General features: G+C 34.4%; 1 long non-coding RNA gene across 1 annotated transcript; it reads left to right on the top strand.

Annotated features, from left to right (window-relative positions):
- The first annotated feature begins 13,272 nt into the window (after positions 1-13,272).
- LOC133035045 (uncharacterized) lies at positions 13,273-14,968 on the top strand. Its single transcript, XR_009686325.1, has 2 exons — positions 13,273-14,047; positions 14,771-14,968. It is a non-coding gene; the product is annotated as an uncharacterized LOC133035045 (long non-coding RNA).
- The last annotated feature ends 425 nt before the right edge of the window (positions 14,969-15,393 follow it).

Below are 15,393 nucleotides of genomic sequence, written 5' to 3' on the forward strand. Positions count from 1 at the left end.
AGGAAGAGTTTCTGTCGCCTTTGGACAGCCATAATTCTCTGGAACGTTGCTTCCACATGGACTCCTTACGTCTCCATAACTCGCCCAAATTTTTAAGAATGTCCTCCTCAGCCACCTCATCCGTTTCATGCACCTCTTTGGATTGAAGAGTTTGGAGCTCAAATTCTAATTCCTTAATCTTGTTATCACAGTCCCCAAAAACATTCTTACTCCACCACCGAAGAGCACTTTGAGTTCTATTGATGCTTTTCCCAATACTCCCCCTATCATTCTCTTGGTTATCCCTACACCACGCCTCCTTGATAACTTCCCAGCAAGAAGGGTCCTCAAACCAAGCTTCGAAGAACCTGAAGGGTCTGAATCCTTTAGTCTTACACATGATAGAGTCAAAAACCATCGCCCCATGGTCGGAAGAAGTGATTGGCAGATTACGAACCCCCCCCTCTGGGCACACAGTTAACCAATTGGTATCCACGATCACACGGTCTAATCTTTCCTTTACTAACCCGCCATTCTTACGCTTATTCAACCAAGTGTATTTGCAACCACTATACCCAAGATCAATACTTCCAGTAGAACGAAGGAAATTCTGAAGGATAGCACCATCCCTGTGAGTAAAGGAACGCCCCCCCGATTTATCCTCTCTATTCAAAAGAGTATTGAGATCACCCATGAGGGCCCAAGGACCATCAAACGAATTGGCAAGATTCGAGAGATGTTCCCAAAATTCTCTCTTATGCTCGTCATACGGAGTCCCATAAACTGCTAACATCCCCCAAATACTTGAAATCTCATGATCATTGACAGTACACACAAAACCATACTCAAGACTCTCCAACACCTTAATATCAACATTCCTGTTCCACAGCAGACAAACACCTCCCGCACGTCCCACAGAAGGAACAAAAGCACCATTCTCGAATTGCAGAGAATTACAAATCGACTTCATTTGACTAGTACCAATCTTAGTTTCCATTAGAAATACACAATCCACCTTCCACTTCCAAACCCAAGCCTTTAGAGCTTGGATTGCCGCCGGTCTCGAAAGGCCGCGGCAGTTCCAAGAGAGGAACCTCATTGGGGAAGGGGGGGCTTGATAAGGGCCGCCTCCTCGCCCACTTGAAAATTTTGATCGATCTGAACTTCCACAAGTAAATTACCAAACTCAGAATTAGGAGAAGAAATCTTAGTACCTGACGCACCATTGTTGCTGAGGGACTTTTTCCTTCCTCTCAATGTTCTTGAACTCGAAGACCCCTTCTTGGTAGAATCTTTGCCAAGTGAAAAAGGAATCAAACCACCATTCTCAGAATTTAACCCCTGCCCCAAGGGTGAGGGAGTCTTCGAAACTGATTGGATCGCCAAATTAATAACTGGGGATACATTCCCTGCCGCCTTCCTTTTCTTAGATTGTGACCCAGAGATAGGAGATAGAATCGGATCATGAAACCATTTAGTTCCACTTTCATTTGGGCTTTTCCTTTCATCCAAAATGGGCCCAGAGATTTTATCAGTAATCTCTTCCAACGTTTCTGTAGGTCCATTAATGAAGATGGGCTCTGGATGATGATGGGGTGTGCGTGACTTACATACTTCGTGATGAGGCTTTTCAATAACTTGGGCAGCATCAGGCCCATTATGGGCCATCATACAAACTATAACATTTGCATCTTCAGGATTTGGGCCCAGTTTATTCATAGGATGCTCCTTGACTTCAAAATTGGGTGTGCCAGATGTCATTCCAGCTGTCCCACCTTCAGAAGAATTATTCGAATTGTTTTTGCCCACCTCCTTCGTACCTTTCGTACAATTGTCTGTATCAATCGTGGTAGTGGCCTCAACACCAATTCTCGTACCATTTCTGGTACTGGGCCCTTCATTCGACACCTGGACTCTTCGAATGGCTTGGATATTCGCCGTCCGATCTTCCCCATCCCGGAGAAGCACCGGCCTCTTCGTATCAAAACAATTACGGATGGGAACATTTGCCTTAATCCACGGCCCATACAGAGGGACTGCATTTCCAATGGGAGGAAAGGCAAACGCCCGCTCCCTGGTACAAACACTAAAATCATGGGCCAAATATCCACAGTTAAAACAGATTTTGGGCAATTTACGATATTTAAACTGTATCCACTCTTTCCTTCCTCGGGATATACTCAGGTAGAACCCCGCCGGAAGACGTTGGTCTAAATGAATATCCACCTTGAGTTTGAGAAAACCCCGCCTTGCAATAGTCCGGTTGTCAACCCCATCTGAAGCCAAGAACTCGCCAACCTTGGCTCCAATCACGCTGGAATTTTGAAACGCAAGGTAGGGTGTTGGAAGGCCATGTATCTCCACCCAAAAGACAGCTTTATTCATCGGAACCCCATACCAGTTGCCATCAAGAGGCCACTCCCTAATATTTAGCAATTGCCCAGCTAAAATCCAAGGTCGCCGTTTCAGAACCTCTTCCTTATCCTCCAGCTTGTCGAAGAAAATGCCCCAAGTGCCTTGTTCCATAGTTTTCATTCTCCATTTTCCTTTCAGATTCCACACCCCCGAAAGAATTTGTTTAATCCTTCCTTTGGTCAGTGGACGGGAGCCAAGGATTTTGGCCAGTACCCCAGTCTTCGCAATCTCGGTATTGATCTCAAAGTCGGCCTCCAACTCCAGAGATGCTTCTTCTATGAACTGTAGCCGGAGCTCCTCCATATCACCTTCAATATTCTGTTCAGAACTAGAATCACCCATACTTGGAAACCACACAAGATAGCCGTATTGAATCACGCTTCAAGAACGTAGCTAAGAGAAAACATGATGATAATACAATAAGAAAGATAAGATATGAAGCAATTTTTGCTTAATGATAGTGAAAGAGGGATGATTTACTAGTATTGGTTTTGGGTCATCATTGCCTTATTAACTAAGGCATGCAATTGACAGCCTATTATATTGTAAGGGCTTTATCATCATGTATGTTAATTAACGTTGCCTTTGGTCTTGATTTCCATCAAAGCACAAAACTTGGGGATGTACTAAGTGAAAACAAATACCTAACTTTTTTTTTTTTTTTTTTTTTAAATATTTGGAAACCTAACTTCAACTAAATCAGTGATAAAAAGCTAAAACTTAACAAAAAAATATGTTCTAATAATTTGTGAAAAAGTAATATTAATTTGACACAATATTTACTGTAAAATTTAACTCACATAAATGTTTATTTTTTAAGCAAAATAAAATAAATAAAAGTATAACTTTATTATTTATTTTTATGTTTTTCTTTTATTAATTCCTTTGACTATAATATTAATTATGAATTATTTACAATATCTTTCTTTATTATTTAAATAATAAAATTAATGATAAAATTATTATTTTTTTTATACTTAATAAAAATATTAAATTTTGTACCAAGTTTTTTAATTGTGCAATAAAACATAATGCTAAAAATTGATAAAAATATATTACAAATTTTTTTTGCACTAAATATAACACAATTTTTACATTCACAAAAATAGTCTAAGCACATTAAGTATTCTTTTTTTTTTCTTTATTTCTTACATCCCGGGATAGGTAATTGTCTTTTATCATATTTTTAATTTAGTATCTTGGAAAAAATAGTTTTACTAATATTTTTTCAAAATGATACTTTTATGCAGGTATTTCTTGTGTGGGGCTTTGATCAAAGATTGTGAGTACTTATTTTCTGTTGCTGTAATAGTTCTTTGCTTTTGTTGTGTTTTGCCTTTTTGTTTAGTTTGCTTTGTCAAGGGTTTGGATCTAATTTTTTGGTTCATCGATGTGGTGGTTTCTATTGGGTTTGATCCTTACCTGTTTAAGGGTCATTTGTTATGACGTTTTGCTGTCAAAGTCCTTGCTCGATAAAAATTGAAGCTCTTATGAATTACTCTATTAGGAGGCTACTTAATTATAGTTAGAATTTAATTAGAATTTTAGCAGAAGAGTTAAGTAATTTTCTATTGGAGCTTCTTGTAAAGTTTAGACATGCCTGTATTGATCATCTTCTTGTAAAGAGATTTGTATTGGGATTATCTTTTTTTTGTCATTTACCTTGTCCATAATATGTCAAAAATTACACTATAAACAAGTTATATGCAGAGGAATTATTGAACAAAAACATTACTGAAAATTATTGTAGGAATTTTAAATTGCATTTTACAATTTTGCCCTACACCAAACAAAACAAACAAATCAATTTCCAAGGACAATTTCGACCTTTCCCTGTTTCCCTGACTTTTCAAAGTCAACACAACAAAACGACTCCATTTTGTGTTTGAACAAAACCAAAAGATCGAGACTCTTCTCGATCACTTTCTCTCTCACTAGGTTTAGGTTTAGAAACCCTAGCAGAGAGTTTCTCTCTGAGAAACTCGAACCCAAACCCTAGCAAACCCAGAAATCCAAGCACAAACACAACACCAAGATCAGATCTAAAATGATCTGATCTATACACAACCACACACACAAAACCAGAAAGATTAGAGTTAGAATACACCAGATTTTCCCGAAGTTCACCAATAAATTGGCTACGTCTCCGTTTGAGCTGCTCCTCAAAGTTGAGAGCTCGATTCCACTATTTCGTTGATCAAAAGTACAAAGATGGAGATTCCAAGTCACAGGTATGGTTTTTCGACTGGTAATCTCTTTAGTTATTACATATACTGTGTTTTATCCCTCTTTCTCTAACTATACTAACTTTCTCTTTGTTCTTGTGCATGTACGAGCTTTGATTCTTCCTTCTTCAAGTTCACTAACTCTGGATCTTGAAGAAAGCCCTCAACCGTGTAGATCTGGGCTTTGAAGCAGATATATATAGCACTAGGGCTTCTGGTTTTCTTCTGTATTTGATAGTTAGGGTAGTTATAGAAATTAGTTAGGTGTGGATTTATCCAAATCCATTCTAACTAATTTTTGTTAGGGATTATAGAGGCCGAAGGCCAACTTAGGGTTTTTACTCGTAATTACTTTTCTATCCTTTGTATTTAGTTTAAGTATTAGTGTAAGTGGAGGTTTATATCAACAATTATAACAAATTCAAAAGGAAACATGAATCAGAAAATCACAGCCACCTCAAGAAATGGGAAAGCTCAGAGACAACCGCTAAAACTTTTTCATGAAGGTGTTGGTAAGAGCATTTTCAGAGACAAATAAACACAGTAAAAGTGGCAAAGCCTACAATATAGAAGAATAGTGGGAAAATTTGTAAAATTATACTACAGTTACTAAAATTGTATAGCTAGGTAAAGATATCATTATTACCTTCTCTTTATTGATGTGCACAACTTTTTCTTCAATGTCAGAGAAAGGAACTTTCAATTGTTTGAGAATTGAAAAGTAAGAGGTACTATCAGTCACCAAGAAAGTGATTGTAGATCCTTGTGGAGTTCTTTCAAAATCCTTTATATTGTTAACTTCGTTCTTAAAACGGAGTGCTACTTTGGCTTCCATGTGACTTATAGGATTTAATTTTTTACCAAAATGAAACGTACACTTAGCATGTTGGACAGATTCTGTTAGAGATTTTAGACACTTAATAGGTAACTAACTTAATTGTTTTAATAGTTAGTTAGTTAGTTAGTTAGGTAGCTCAGTTTCTCATTCTTTTTGGAGCCCAAATATTTGTCTATGTGTGTGATCACAACACCCTTAAGTGAGTTTTTTGTAGGTGCAAGACACTATTTTGATTTTGATTATTTGTGATCATCTTTGTAACCAGAGCAACATTCTCATTGAATAAAGATTGGTCTCAAGGCAGTTCCTCCCTGGGATTAGGTCCAAGCTATCATGGCTTGTGATTGAATCTCGTCAATTCTTATCTCATTTTTACAGTGCTACAACTTTCCTTCATAACATTGTTCTATTATTTACTAGTTGAGTTATTATCATTATTTAGTTGGCCTTAGTTTACTCTTTGAATTTAATGCTCTTAGTTAGGTGATTATTCACAACTAATAATATTAGAGCTTTACCATTAGATCTAAAGATTCAAGAACCTAGTTTAAAATTTCAAGAGCTCAGCATCAATGGCTTCGACTAGATTTAAGGTTGACATGTTTACTGGGATGAATGACTTCGATTTATGTAGGATGAAGATGAAGGCTATCCTAGTTCATCAAGGCATTTTTGAAGAACTTGATGCCACTACTCTCAAAGAGCTTGAAGATAAGAGGAAACTTCATGAAATTGAATCAGAGGCTCATAATGCAATCTTGTTGAGTCTCAGTGATAAAGTTCTTTGAGAAGTATCAGATGAAAGTACGATTGGGGTCTCTAGAGAAAGCTTTCAGCCATTTTCATGAAGAAGTCTTTGACCAATACACTCTACCTGAAGAAAAAGCTCTACGCAATGAGAATGGATGATTCCAAAGAGCTTAGGAAGCACTTGGGCGAATTCAATAAAATTGTTCTTGATTTAAAAAATATAGGGGTAAAGGTAGATGTTAACTTGGAAACTTTCTATGGTGACGTGGACATCAATATTTGACATGTGGCATGAAGGATGACGTTACAGAGTTGAGTAAACCCAAGTCATAGCAGTTGGCCTGCGAGGGGACCCTAGTCCAGTGCCCAGGTTGACTTCGAGATCTCTCAAATGGAAGTTTAAACTTTAATAACTTGAATCTAACCCACTATATTTCAGTATTCTAAACCATTAAAACATGGAGCAACTAATCCAAGCCCCGAGAGCTAAAATTACACAAACTTGCAGCCTAGAAGCCAACATGGGCACCTAGGTTTCTCCCAGTGCCTAGGTTGACATTCCCAACTACGGTTTCAATTTTTGGGTCTGTCTTAGTAGAAATGGGTCAAAACTTGCATTAGGACATCAACTAAACATACCACATACATATTTGAGGTATTAGCATTAGAATCAGAACAAGTTCATTTTTTAGCACCTAGGGACCCGAGCACACAACGCCTAGGTTGAAAATCTATCAATCTAGGTGCCTTTTAAGTATCAGATCAAAGATTTGACTTTGAATCTTCTTTGTATTCATCAAACATGGGGAAATAGGTCCTTTCATGGAAAAATAGCACTTTCTAGGTGCCAAAAGCAAGGCCCAACACCCAAGTTGACACCTAGGGTTGTCCCTACACCCAGGCTGATATTTTGTCAACCTGGCCCATCTTCAATGGAGTTTTTCAAGAACACTTCAAGTGTCTTCTTTGTTTTAAGAAAATATTAAGATTCAACTATTCTTGGGGACCAAATATAATTTTCAGAGGGCCAGAACTGGGACCCAGCGCACAGGTTGACACTTGGAGATAGGCCCAGCGTTTAGGTTGACATATTGTCAACCTGGGTTGTTTCTGATCAAGTTCACCAAAAATTGTTTTGGATATTTTTTTCGTCATAAAAAATAATGAAGATTCAAGCAAACTCGGGGAGAAAACCACAAAATTGAGCCCTTGGAAACGAGGCCCAGTGCCTAGTTTGACTTAGTGTTAGGCCTAGCACCCAGGTTAACAATCAACCTGGGGCACTGCGTTCAATTGCTCAAATGTCAAATCTGATGTGACCATTAAATCTGTAATGATCAAAAATAGGGCAGGAGACCTCGTCCTCAAGTCCAAAAACCTTAGAAGTATCAAAATGAGATCCTAGGAGCACGGGAATAGGGTACCCAGCGCCCAAATTGACAAATGGCCTGGTGCAGTAGGTTCTGCTTATCCGACTCTAATTTTGTTTCGACCGTCCATCTAGTTGTTTACAATAACTAAAATATATGAAGTTAGAGAAGTTAAATTCACAACTTTGCATTTCTCATTTTGGACATGGGGAATTCACTAAAAAATGAAGAGTTTTGAGTCTCTCATTTCTGTAGAACAGCAACATCTCCGAGAACTGATGATCAGCTTTGCCAGAGCACGAAAACTGGCTAAAGTGATGTCAAAATATTACTTAGGCATCTCAAAGTACATCCCTTGGAAGTTTTCACACTTACTCAACATCTAGGCTGACGTCATATGTGAACTTGGGCCCTAGGATGTCAACCTAGGCGCTGGATGTCAACCTGCGCGCTGGGTCATGAACTGCTTTTAGTTAAACAGTCATAACTCACTCAATATTAATCTGATTGATGTGATTCAACTTGCATTTAGAAGATAATTCAATTCTTTATCACCGTCAAAACTTAACCCCAAGGGAGTTAAAAAAAAAGCTCCAGGTGACCCACATCAAGACCTGTTGGGCTCTAAAAAATGACCATCACCACTAAGAGCTAATTTTCAATGTTAGATCATTGTCAACGGTCAAAAATATCTTATTTTTATGTTTGGAAGACCAGCCGGGCTCTAAACTTAACCCAAGAGGGCATGCGAACATTTAGAGAAAACAATAATTACTAACCTTTTGTGTAATTATTTCAAAGATCACTCTTGAAAATCCTCAAGATTTTGAAATCGTCTCCGGCAAACAAGAATTCAAAACTTTAGAGAATTTCTTAAGTTTGAATTTCTAGATGAGAAAGTGAAGTTAGAAAATGATAGGGAAAAACAATGAGAATCGATTTATATTTTAGGGGGTTAAATACTAACACTCTTTATTCATTGGGTTGCAGACACGTGGCAAGGGAATGCCTAAGGCCTCCCAATCTAATGGTCTCCAAAGAGAGCGCCTGCACATACCCTGAAAGGTCTTGACGACGTGGCATATCAAAGAAATAAAAATAATAATTACATCCGTCTTTTTAAAACCCTCAACAAGACAACAAAAAGTCACCATCTCGTGACAATAACTCGTCTGCCTCTCTCTGATAGTTTCCTTAATGACACAGCTGTCAATCGCAAAACTAGGAGCATGCGTTATAGTGCAAATTTTTTGCCTAGAAACTCAAGATCAGTCTCTTATAAAATCAACACGTGGATCCAATCCTCAAGGGATGGATGAGCTGTTAATTAATGACTCTCCCAGAGTTGACCTCGCTTGAACCAAACTCACAAGATGATGCGGCCTTGACAGAGTCTAGTCGCATACTATGCCTTACATAGTGTAGTATAAAATGGACCGAGAGGATTTATATAAGTTGCACATACATTGAAATATATGCAATGACTAAGTATTATTCTCTTGTGACTAGGTAAAGATCGCTTCTTTACATAACGATTAGTTCGAATGACAAAAGATGTTTGACGACTCGATAGGGACTCGCATGTCCCATGCTGTCAACGCGAGATGTCCGACAAAGTGACGTAGATAGAACACAGACATTCTAGTGGTAGGTTCATTAGCCCTTTTATGAATATATAACACACCTAAAGCCTGTGAGCTTGTGCGAGAATATGAACGGGCAACTCACACCTGATAAGTCGCATACGTTGTTGCATTTATTATTAGAACAAATTAAACTGTTTTTTATTTATCCTTTTACGTTTATTTTAATTTAATATTGTTATTTATTGTAAAACAGTTATATAACCGATCAATTATGTAAAACTAAAAAGACACTTGCTTTCTATATAAAGAAGTGATCCAAGTTGAATAAACTAAGCAGAAATTATTTGTAATAGTAAACTAAGCAGACTGTGATCTGACTGAACTACTATATTCCCTTGTGTTCTTTGTATATTCCGGTTGTTCTGTTATTTTGGTAGCTTAATGTTGAATACTCGCTACTCTAAGTGAGTGTTCATAGTTTCTTGTTCATTTTCTTTACTGTTTACACGTTTTATGGTATTGTCTGAATTCCTCCGAAGTTTGCTAAGAAAAAAGATAATTAAATGTAAAAAAATCAAAACATAAATAGTTTTACCACAAATAACATATATTATATATATATATCTATTCTATATAAAATGTGGCCATGTAACAGAATTCTTGGTATAACAGTATTTTTAAGTTTTCTACGTTAACTTTAACAGAATATTCCAATTACTTGACAAAATATTCTTTATTGTTTTATAATATTATTATATATATTTAAAAATAAAAATTATATAGATATTTTATATAAAAATCATTAATTTTATTATATATTTAATTATAAAAATTATATCTATATATAATCACATCTATATATAAAATATATATTTAAATCTTAATTTCACGATAAATCTTTTATTTAAATATGATTAATGATATTGTCAAAAAAATAATTAATGATATATGTTTTTAATAATTTGTACACTTTATTATAACCATACTCTCCTAATTACAAATTATAAAAATGTATCTATCACTATCATTATTTTTTTAAAATATATGTCTGCACATAATATATAAAATATATTTTAAAAGTAATTAATTTTCTAATCAAACTCAAATTTTGTCAAAATATTTTCTAATATAATCTTTATATATAGAGTTTAATATAAAATAAGTTTTTTTTTTTTTTTTTTTTTTTTTTTTCAGTTTTAACCAAAAAAATAACAATATTACAAAAATACTTTCAGCTGCCCAAAGAAACAAATATACAACCCAAATAAAAAAAGTTACGCAAATACCACTTACACACACTTTCAACCCAGGATCCATGCTTCCTGGGCAACCATTGTGCAACCACACAGCAACCCAACACAAATTCAACCAGAAAGAGAATCGCCATTAATTTCGGCGACTTCACCTAAAAAGATGACCATAATCAATCAAAACATGGACTGTTTCGAATTCATGAAAAAAAAAAGTATAAAAAAACTACTACGAAACTAAAATTCAATCGGGAATCCAGTTTAATTTGCATAATACTAATGTCCTGACTTCCAATTTCAGATCCATGAAATATATATCTCAAAAAATTGAACTGGAGTTCCTAAACAATCCAACTCAAGTATAATATAAAAAAAATTACATCAATACTATAGTAAAATATTTATCCTGGTGTATTTTTATTGTTTTTCAAATTTCTAATAGTGAATTTGTTCATATTAAATCATGAAGAGACATGTAGATAGAGTTACGTATGTGGAAACACTTTTTTGATTTTTTAATATTTCATAACAGTTGCATAAATATTTTTCCAACAGTTATTTCGTCTGATGCAACCACTCAGCAACCACCCAACAACCTTTGTTTGATTGAAACTTTCGTCTTATACAACATTCAACCAACCGCCCATCAATTATCGTCTGATTGAAATGCAACCATTGCGCAACTAGACAACAACTACCATGTAACTATCGTATAATTGTGTAAGTGATAATATAAGAATGAGAAATTCTACAATGCACCCCCTTAAAATAGATACATTGATGAACTTTTATCTGTTTTAGCACCTGAAATAATTTTTTAGTCAAATTTTTTCTCATAGTCATGTACGTTATAGTTATTTAAGACATCCTGTAAAATTTTAAGAATTTTGGAAAAGTTTCACACCGAAAAATACGTTCAAACAATGTGTTGCATGTGTGACTATTTTATTTTATACGCATGTAAAATAGACTGTTTGAACATTTTTTTCTATATTGTAAATTATTCTGAATTTCTCAAAATTTTGTAGGTTATCTTATATAGCTATAATGTACATGAATATGAAAAAAATTAGACTAAAAAAATCTTCAGGATACCAAAACAAGTTAAAGGTGCATTAGTACATCCCTTTTAAGGGGGTGCATTGTAGAATCACCCTATGTGCCCGTTTGGTACGCAGGATTGGATTGGATTAGACAGGCTAATTTGTCCAATCCAGTGTTTGGGCATGTTAGAAGTCTGGATAAGTAATCCAACTAACCTCATCTGTCTAGGATTATTTATCTCATCCAGCAGGGTGGGATAAATAATCTCATGCTGGTGAGATTTAATTTTAATTTTATTAATATATTTTAAATTTAATAAGAATTTAAAGGAAATAATTATCACACACTTATTTATACATTTTTTTTATCAAAAACTTATTCATTAAAATTAGTAAAAATGTATAATTTTGAATTATTATACATAAGTTTTCAAAATTTATAATATTATTAATTAAATAATAATTACTTAATTAAATTGATTCGAAGAAAGAAAATGAGACAATAAAATTATATATTATTTTTAAATTACTAGAAAATTTATATAAATATTTTAAAAAATTAATATTTATATTAAATTAGTGATTAAATTAGTGTTTAAGATAAATAATTTTATATTATTCAAGTATTTTTATTTTATTATTTTAATTATTTATTAAATAAAAAATATGATAAAATATTTTATTATATGCTTATGATATATACTTAATTATATAGGATATATTATTTTATTTTATTTTATTTTTATTTTATTTATTTTTATTTTTTTGCTGCAAATTATTCATTTTATTTATTTATTATTATATATTTTAATTTAATTTATTATTATATATTTTTATTTTAATTTAAGTTTTTCTTTTTTCTAAAAAGAAATTAAAAAAAAATAGTTCAGTCTATTCTTAATAATCCAATCTTGTCAGTCCAATCCTTTTCAGTCTAATCCAATCCAATCCTAAATAACAAACGGACCTTATAAGAATTGTTTTAAGTGAAAATTACATGAAATATGTGATTTTATAAAAAAAATTACAAAAATATGGCATTTATAGGTATGCCACTCTTCTATGGTATTTTTTCACATTTAAGACTTTTTATGGTATTTGATATGCCATATTTTTGTAAAGGGTTGAGATGTAAAATGGCCCTAAATTTAGAAATTAAGTTAGTAAATGTATTTTTTTTATAAACATTTAGCAAAATAGCCATTTTGATAAAAATTTGATAATAAAATTACAATTATAACCTTAAATAAAAAAAGACATTTACTTTATTATTTTTTAAAAAAAGACATTAACTTTTACTAGAGAGAGAAACAAGGCCATATGCTAGCATTTCTCTTTGGGGGAAGTTGAAATATGCCTTTTTTTTTTATCAATTAACTAAAAATAACCTTATATCAAATTTAATTGAAATGTACCCCTTTTTAAAAGTACATTACCCATTATACCCTTTAACTAAAAATAACCTTATATCAAATTTAATTGAAATGTACCCTTTTTTTTTTTTTTTATCAATTAACTAAAAATAACCTTATATCAAATTTAATTGAAATGCTACACAAGTCTTCCCATTCAATCAACTCCCTTCTCCCGATTCAATCAACTCCCTCACAGTTACCATCGCCTCTTGACGAAGATGCGATCCACCATCGGTTGCGCCACTCTTCTGCCACCACCATCAACACCACACAGTTAGATTGAAAAGACTCGGTTTGACCGAGTCAACTGTACTTTTATATATATATAAAATAATTATAAAATAATATATATATGTACGTAAAAAAAAAAATATATCTATATATATATAAATTATTTTGAATATTACTGAACCCCTTCGTCCCCCTCTCTCATTCTATCTATCTTTCTCTCTTTCTCTCTCTTTAAAATACCAAAAATAAAACCCATAAACCTCCATAACCACCACACTCCGGCGACCCACCTCCGGCCACCGTCCGACCCAACGCGCCGGACAAATTGAAAGCCCAAGTGCCGGCGACCTCACCCCCCAAGCGGCGCCGCTCCTCTCGCCGCCATTGACTCGGGATCGCAAGTCAAAGTTTGGGATTTCAAACTTTGAACGGGTTTTCCGGTCACCTCCGGCGTCCGTTTGACGAGAGGTTTTCACCACTACACTCAGCTCGTCGAGGAGAACAACCTACACTAAACCATTTTTCCCGGTTCGCAACTTTTTCCGGTGACATTTTTGTAGCTCCGCCCCTTTCCGGCGACTTTCCGGTGACCTCGTGTACCGTTTTGACAAACGGTTGGCATGAGTGTGATCTACTCGTCGAGGTGGTCGTTTTGATATATACTACTCCTATTTTCGGCGATATTTCCGGTACACCAATTTTTACCGCCACCGATTGTTAATGTGCACCGCTTAGGTGAGGTTTCGGAATCCCAAATTTTAAATATAGTCATATTATATGTCGTTGGACTCGGTTTTGAATGTAGAATGCGATGATGATAATTATTTAATCATTTGATGGTATAGGTGAGAGTAATATGTAAGTTTGGACTAAACAATTGGAGCTCGGGACTTGAGAGCTTAAGATCGTCTTTTGGAAAAAAAAAAGATTAACGACTCGGGAGAGGTAGGGACTCAACTTGATTTTTGGACTTGATTTTTATATGCGTTGTATACATTAGACATATTCCAATTTTTATGATTTACAAAATTGTTTGAAAAATTGAAAACTTAATCTGCATATTTTCTGGACTGTTCTGGGGCACCGAGTGCCAAATATATTTTTGTGTGCAAATATTTATGCAGGTTATGATTTTTGGGTTTATTCAAAATACAGCTGTTATGCTGCCGAATTTTCTAGAAAATAAAAAGGAATATGTTCTTTTGTTATGCTTATTATTTGCCTGCTTTGGTTGTATTGATGAGAGCCATGTTAATCATGTTCGATGCATATTGTTGTTTCACGACCTAGACTCTGTGTCATCATAGGTAGATCAGGTGTGCACTCACCTGTAGGTGAAAGACCTAGAATCTGTACAGGGAGTGAATTAAATCTGAGCCCCGTTATTTATGGTGGATATCAGATGCGACTACCCGGTTTTGGATGTCGTTTTCTATGATTTGGTATTGAGAGCTAGGGGTCTAGTGGACGGTGTGATATGCATTTGACGTTTGATTTGTGATTATTTGTGGTCTCTCTATTTTATTTGTACATATTCATACTGTTGATGAGACATTTTATTTTTATAAAGCTAACCATGCAGGAATTTTATTAAACCAAGGGTCCTTTGATATTAGTTGTTTTCCTACTGGGCTTTATAAGCTCACCCCCTATTTTCTCCTATTCCAGGAACTCAGTTTGATGCTAGTGGATGAGGATGGTACTGTTGGGAAAGGAATGTCGTTATTAGTTTAGTCATATTTTACTCTTTCACCTTCTAATGAGACTGATTTTGTATTTAAGAACCAATGGATGGTCTGGATGACTTAAATTAGCTATGTACTAGTTAGAAATGAGAAATGATGGATGCTAGGTATTATTTTGGTATTTTATGGACTTATTAAATCTATCTATTTGGTGATTACATAACTGTGGGGATATTACTGTTCTCTTATATTGATGAGTGGTCCTGATTTTTTATTACTAATATATTTTTATTAATATAGGAGTTAATCCATTCTTTTAAATTAGTATTTTGTAATATAAATAAAAGGATCATTTATAAGCTTTATTTTCCTACAAGAGTCAAAGTGTGACCTTTGACCACCCAAGTTATGGATATTACACATCTGCCACAGCCTAGGGCTCGGGTCGTGACAGAAAAATGGTATCAGAGCGCCGGGTTTAATTACCTCGGAGTGTGTCACCAAATAGTTTAGATTTATTTTAAATAATAATAGTAATAAATATCTTGGTATTTATATGTATAAGGCATATTTATATTATTAGCATCCAATCCTCACTAACTGATT

The sequence above is a fragment of the Cannabis sativa genome, chromosome 2, assembly GCF_029168945.1.
Source record: "Cannabis sativa cultivar Pink pepper isolate KNU-18-1 chromosome 2, ASM2916894v1, whole genome shotgun sequence".
In the NCBI taxonomy this organism is placed as follows: Eukaryota; Viridiplantae; Streptophyta; class Magnoliopsida; order Rosales; family Cannabaceae; genus Cannabis; species Cannabis sativa.